At 38.0% G+C, this 7,638-nt stretch overlaps 1 pseudogene across 1 annotated transcript; it reads left to right on the forward strand.

The window, feature by feature from the left end:
• The first annotated feature begins 5,453 nt into the window (after positions 1 to 5,453).
• On the forward strand, positions 5,454 to 7,356 carry LOC309831790 (poly(A) polymerase beta-like; annotated as a pseudogene). Its single transcript has one exon. The product of its transcript is annotated as a poly(A) polymerase beta-like (transcript).
• Positions 7,357 to 7,638: the final 282 nt, after the last annotated feature.

Raw genomic sequence — 7,638 nt, forward strand, 5'->3', positions numbered from 1 at the left:
TACTACTATACAAATTAAAATGCCCTCTAAATATTACTTTATACTATATATAATAAATATAATTTTATATAAAATATTTATTATATTATAACTATATATTATTTTATACATCATATATGATCATATATAGAATATAATTAGATTATAAACATAATAAATAAATATATTTTACGTATTATAAAATATAAATACATTTATTATAAAAGTATACTATAAATATTATTAAAGGGGCAGTAAAATGGTCTATTATTTGAGAGTAGCATATCTAGAACATATCTAAATACAAATGAAAATAACAAATAGTCAGTATTAAGATAATGAATATCACAATTTTTTGTTGTAGATAAATTCTGCAATCTTGACATTCTAATGGTTACTCCTAAATCGGTGAAGACAAAATCAACTCTGAATATTTACAAGGTTTCACAATAATACATTAGCTCAATTAAGGAAAATGCGAATTTTCACATTGACACCAAAATTAGTGACTATAAGGAACTTATTGTCTACTGTTTCTCATCTGGGTTTCCCCGGAAATCACCCCAAAGCAAAAAAGTGAACAAATACAAAATAATTGTGAAAAAATCTTTATTTAAGACATTTTCCTCCCCCAAATTTGCATGATAAATTCTTTCTAAAAACGTTTACTCATTCCTCAATTATCACATAATGTGAGGAGTTCCACTGCAATGAGAATATAGATATTTTATCACATTTAATAAAGACAAAAGTAAAATAGATTGATATTAATCATCATTATGCATAAAATTACTTATTTTCATTTATATTTATAAAAAACTCATACACTAGTGGGAATATTTTCTATTAATTTACCTCAAAGTTAATTTGAAACCTCTGATTCTAGTAATTCACACTACCCATTATATTTATTGGTGCTCTGACTTTCAATGGTTAGTTTGAGAAGGTAATTTTTTAAAATTCATTTTTAATGACATTTGTGTTGATGAACCTTTTTAGTGTTTTTGTTTCTACAAAGCAGCAGACAAATTGTGAAAAAAAAAGTGAATTTTTTAGGAAATTTATACAGATTTGCTTAAAAAGTTAACAAACATGATGATAGTAACATTTATTTTTTAATAAATTAAACCTACTGGTTTCAAGTTGACTGATTGTGGCTAACATTTTACTATTTAATAAAAGACAGTAGGAGTCCATTAAACAGTCCTATTAGGTATATCTATTTTTTTATTACAGAGTATATATTTTACTACTGTTATTTATTTATGTAACATGGTTTTGAAAGCTTGAAAACAACATTATTTTTTCTGCCAGATTTATTTATTTTTATCTGCTACTCAAGAAGGATTTATATATTTTTTATTAGAGCTAAAAAACAAAGCTTGATAGTGCTGAAACTTGTCAAATTTAGCTTGTGTATTCTGAAATGATGTGATTAAAAACTTTTTAGAGGTTTAAATTAGAATATAGGAAAGCTAAATTGAATCTCTAAATTGAAGTTTTCTGTTTCAAAAATCAGAGATGTTTCTGCATTAAAAAATCTAATTTGACAAATATTTACTATGCTCCTCCTAAATACCAGATTCTTGAGGAGTTCACAGTGAAGGGAAGGATATTTTGTACCTTACCGTATTTGCAACTGGTTCCTTAATGTTAGAAGTTTACCACCAATATACCCAGTGATTCACTGCTGCTTGTTGGTACCTGAAATTCCTACTAAGAAGTCCCTTATATGGGCTTATCCAATGTCCAAGTCAAGTGGTTGACCAGGGAAAGTTAATGATTTGCTGTTAATTAGAACTAAATTAGTTCAATGCATGCTAAGGAGAAAGGAGTCGAGGAGCTGCTTGCAATCAATTTTGCTCTTATTCCTGAGGCTGAGGGGGGTAAATTCAAGGAAGAAAGAAGGCAGGTACGTGATCCTGGTCTAATCTCCTTATGAACATAGTAATAACTGACCTTTTGGCAAACAAATTAATGCAAAAGAGTCTATCTGTAGCACAAAAGATATGCTATATAATATCTTTAAAAGATATGCTATATATATATAAATACAGATTTATATTCTATAAATATACTGAATGTCAGATGTCCATGATCTAAGATTACTTAAGACAAACACACTTGGAATCTATGAGTGAATTAAGCATGGCTCTCTGGAAAATGTCACATAAGCTGTATAACTATCTGAAAAGAAAATTGAGGTATTTTGTAACTGAATCTGGTCCTGACTGTGACGAGATGTACACTTTCCTAACTTGAGACCTCAACTTTTACTTGGGCAAGAGGGTGCATCTGTTGTAGGTAGGAAGGCACACTAAAAATTCCTATACCTCACCCTTGATCACTCATGACTCTTAAAAGCCTATTTACTCGAAATTATTAATAAAGGCTAAAACTGAATAAGATCTCTCATTTGTGTGAGTGATTTGATAATCTGATCCTTCATGTTAACTCATGCTTAGCAAGGGTTTTGTGGGATTGGCATGAAATTTATTTCCTAATGATGAAGTGTACACAGAAAGAGACTTGCTTCCTTGTCCATTTCTAGCTAAAGTGGAGAAGATACTGTTTTTAAGAAAATCCATAAAACTTTTTTGACAGTTTTTATAGTCTTATGCTCTCTTCAGATCTCTTTAGAAAGTTTCCAACTAAGATAACATTTTGGAAGCATAGAGATGTCTATGATTTAGGTAATAAAATCAATTGGCTTGTTTGTTTTCAGTTTAACTAAAATGTACCATGTGATATTTGGTTTAAAGATTCATTGTGAATTTATATGCTCATTGCAAAATTAATCAGACAGAGGTGAGTTTTCTCTAGGAAGCTTTGCTCTTGTTTGTTTTCTTGTGCTTATTTTATTTTACTTATTTTTGGCTGCGCTGGGTCTTAGCTGTGGCATGAGTGATCTTCGTTGAGGCATGCAAGATCTTTTTAGTTGCGGTGCGCACGCTTCTCTCTCATTGTGGTGTTTGGGTTTTTTTTCTCTCTCTAGTTGTGGCGCACAGGCTTCAGGGCACGTGGGCTCTATAGTTTGCAGCACGCGGGCTCTAGTTGAGGCTCCTGGGGCCAGTAGTTGTGGTGCACGAGCTTAGTTGCCCCGTGGCATGTGGGATCTTAGTTCCCCCACCAGGGATTGAATCCACGTCCCCTGCATTGGAAGGTGGATTCTTTACCACTGGACCACCAGGGAAGTCCCTCTTGTGCTTATTTTAATTTCAGTGTAAATGCAGTGTCTCTGTTGTTGAAAATGTGCACTCTTAGCACACTCGGTACACGTATTCCCTGCATTCAAGTGCTCCTCAGGAATACTGGGCAGCTGCCTTCCCTTTATTGGTTCTGCAACTTTTCTGGGCTCTCCTCCCACCTGATGTACTTTCACTGCATATCTATCTATATAATGATTGCCATTTGAAAAAGGACAACTTCCATTTATTCTATTTGCTTGGATCTCATACCTACATTCCAAAATGAGAAATCTAAATGTCTAATATATTTGTAAATTGTTATCAATGATCTAAAAATATGCAGTGTGGTGTAGAAGGAAGATAACTGTTTATGAAAAATAAAATACGTGGTATAGAGTACAAGATATGACACTCACTTCAGAAATAATTGCAAGCTACAAATTTCAGGGAGATGTTTTCCTGGATAAATGAGAGGATAAAAATCATATTTTTAAATCAGTCATTGCTATTAAGCTACCTACTTCTGAAGAAGATGCAAATACATAACTAAATAAATGATACAAGTGACAGGAATTACAGGTACTGGTTTAAAACAGTGGGTCAGGTATTGTGACCAAGTGAGGTCATTTATTCAGTATACTCAGATGGTCTGTCAACTACCATGAAAATTTAACCAGATAGTTTTTCAAGCTCAAGTTTTCCAATGCCATTTTAAAATAATGAGTGACAATTTAAGGAAATGTTACTGGTAAAGTTTTTATTTCTCTCAGTTACCAAATGCATTTTGACTTTGTAATCAGTACTCTGAGAGATTGCTTTTCTCTTTTCTTTGAGATGAGCCAGATGGTGGCATTATTTTCATTCGAAATGTAGCTTTGAACTTTATTATCTAAATATTTTGGTTATTTCTGTCACAGTGGATTTTGAGCGGTGATTTCATGCCGATTTCCATTCCCACAAATTTGTCAAACGTCTATTCTAGTTTGAACATGTTGCTAAGGAATAGGGATAAAAAGATGAATGCTGCCTACCCTTGAAAAACATATTTTGCTCCAGGAGGCAAATCATGCAAACAAATAATTAAAATTTTTATATTCTTCTCTAGAAATACATAGAAACTACAAAACTGTTACAAATTACAGCAATTACCTCCATCTATTTCTGTCAGGGAAATAAGGTAAAGCATAAAGGGAAAGTGACACCTGACTTGGATTCTAAGGAATAGGTGTCTACTGAGCAAAGGTAAAGGATATTTTGGACAGAAGAGAAAGTTTGTGTAGCCTTGGAGGGAAGCTAAAATGCTGGGCTGTGAGTTTACCTGTAGAAAAGTATTTTGAAAAATGAGCAAAAACAACTGTGAATATAATATCAAGTGAACAAGGTCAAATAGATGTCAGAGAACAAACACACACATCAGAGTTGAGTTGATGGAACAATTTTGGGGGTAAACTATGAGTCTGGGTCAATGGCAGAAGTGTGGATCCCCTGTAACCACTTACTTTTTGGGTTAGAGCCTAGGAATAGCGCAGGAACAGTTGCTAGACTCTGGCAGAAGGACCAAACCCTTAGACTGTGGGGTTATTTAGACCGCATGATTAAGAAATCATCATCCCTTCCCTGGCCTGATTAGAATTGGGATTGAACAGCACTCCAGTGGGCAGGCACTCGGCTCCAGTGCTGATCTCCCAGCTCAGCGTACATAGTCGGAGGGACTATGTACGCTCATAGTTATGTATGAGCTATGTATGTATGTACGCATGCTCAGTGTGGGCAACCATCGTGGTGTAATCTGGAGGCTAGGTTCCCAGCCTTGTCTTGCATCTGCGTAACATGTCAGGCCGGTTTCACGATCCTCCATCTCAGCCTCATCCAGGCGTGGCTCCCTCAGAACAATGGTTGGCCTCCGTGGACGTTTGTAGGAGACCAACCTGCAGAGAATCCACTTTGGAAAAGTTAACCCTTAGTTCCTACATATCCCAAGTGTGTAGAACACATCGTGGCATAAGAGAACCTCTGCATACTTTCGTTAGTATTTCCTAATTATACCCAGGTAGTTTGTGGCGTAGCTAGCATTTAAAATCAGGCCTGCTAGAACGCAGCGGCGAGGGTCCCGGCACCGTGTTGGGGCCGAGGGGATGGCGCAGAGGCGCTTGAAGTGGCGGGAGCGGGTCGGACCTGGGCTGGTAGGAGCCCCACCCCTCCCGCCTCAGCGGATCATGACCCGGGCTGCGGCTGCGGAGGTCGCGGTGGCGCGGACGCGGCGTGGCGGGGCCGGCGCTAGAGGTGATGCTGTTTCCGGTGACCACCCCGGGATAACAACAGACCCCGCCGCCGCCCAAGCACTATGGCATCCCCTCCCCCATCAGTTTAGCACCCCCCCAGGGAGTGCGTACTCACCCAGAAATTAATTGAAACCCTTTGGGGTTTTTGAAGAGGAAGAGTAACTGTAGTGTAGGATTTTAATTTTGGAGAAATTAAATAATCTGGTAAAGGAATGGATGCGAGAAATCAGTGAAAGCAAGAGTTTTCCACAAGCTGTAATTGAAAATGTTGGAGGGAAAATCTTTACATTCGGTTCTTATAGATTAGGGGTGCATACGAAGGGTGCAGATATTGACACGTTGTGCGTGGCACCAAGACGTGTTGATCGAAGCGACTTTTTCACCTACTTCTATGATAAGTTGAAACTACATGAAGAAGTAAAGGTTTTAAAGGCTGTTGAGGAGGCATTTGTACCAGTTATCAAACTGTGTTTTAGTGGGATAGAGACTGATATTTTGTTTGCAAGATTAGCACTGCAGACTATTCTGGAAGATTTGGACCTAAGAGATGACAGTCTGCTTAAAAATTTAGATATTAGATGCATAATAAGTCTTAATGGTTGCTGGGTAACTGATGAGATTTTACATCTGGTACCAAACATTGACAACGTCAGATTAACTCTGAGAGCCATCAAGTTGTGGGCCAAATGCCACAATATCTATTACAATATATTAGGTTTCCTAGGAGGTGTTTCCTGGGCGATGCTAGGAGCAAGAACTTGCCAGCTTTACCCAAATGCAATAGCATCAACTCTTGTATGTAAATTTTTCTTGGTGTTTTCTGAATGGGAATGGCCAAATCCAGTGCTACTGAAAGAGCCTGAAAAACGAAATCTTAATTTGCCTATCTGGGACCCGAGAGTAAATCCCAGCGATAGGTACCATTTCATGCCTATAATGACACCAGCTTACCCACAGAAGAACTCCACTTACCACGTGTCTGTTTCAACAAGAATGGTCATGATTGAGGAGTGTAAGCAAGGGCTTGCTATCACACATGAGATTTTGCTGAGTAAGGCAGATCGGTCCAAACTTTTTGAAGCTCCCAGCTTCTTTCAAAAGTACAAGCATTATATTGCACTTCTAGCAAGTGCACCAACAGAAAAACAACATCTAAAATGGGCAGGCTTGGTGGAATCAAAAATCCGAATCCTGGTTGGAAGCTTGGAGAAGAATGAATTTATTACACTGGCACATGTGAATCCTCAGTTGTTTCCAGCACCCAAGGAAAATCCTGACAAGGAAGAATTTCATACAGTGTGGGTGATTGGTTAGTGTTAAAAAACCCGGAAAACTCTGAAGTTCTCAGTATTGATCTCACTTATGATATCCAGTCTTTCACAGATACAGTTTATAGGCAAGCGATAAATAGCAAGATGTTTGAGATGGATATGAAAATTGCTGCAATGCATTTGAGAAGAAAGGAACTTCATCAACTGCTACCTAATCACATGCTTCAGAAAAAGAAAACACACTTGACGGAAGGTGTCAGATTAACAGCTTTGGATGATGGCAGCCTCGACCTGTCTGTAGACAGTGAAGACAGCACATCTGTGTCTTCACTTCCTGGCTCTATGAAGACTGGCCCAGTGACTGGCGGCGCTTAGGGTAGAAGTAGTCCTGCCCCAGCTGTGACAGCAGCATCTGTGACCAGCATACAGGTTCCCAAAGTTTTCTTGCAACAAGCAAATCCCAGTGACAGCCCAGGGGCGCGTCCAGCAAAAGCATCCCTCAGACTGCCCCACAACCAACTATTTCTCCACCACCGAAGCCCATGGTCACCAGAGTTGTTTCCTCAACATGTGTGGTCAACCATCCACCCAGGGAGCACAGCAGCAAACATAGCTAATCCTACCACAGGAGTCTAGAGGACATTGTCACGTTACAAAGAAGAAAGGACCAAGGAAACCAGAACAGAAGATGAACTTGTCTCATCAAGAGACAACTGTGACTCAGTTGGAAACTATTCAGACAGCAGCTTCTCTGTTGGCCTCATGGGGAACATCCAGTGCAGACCTTCTCAGTACCCCTGCTCTCCCTGCAAATCTTATATCTATCATCAAGAATTCATTGAAACAGATTGAACTGAGAAAAACAACCTCAGGCATCCATAAACAGTATCTGCCAACTCAGCCTGCTGTCTTCAAATG

This window comes from Grampus griseus (assembly GCF_964374135.1).
Source record: "Grampus griseus genome assembly, chromosome: 13".
NCBI lineage: Eukaryota > Metazoa > Chordata > Mammalia > Artiodactyla > Delphinidae > Grampus > Grampus griseus.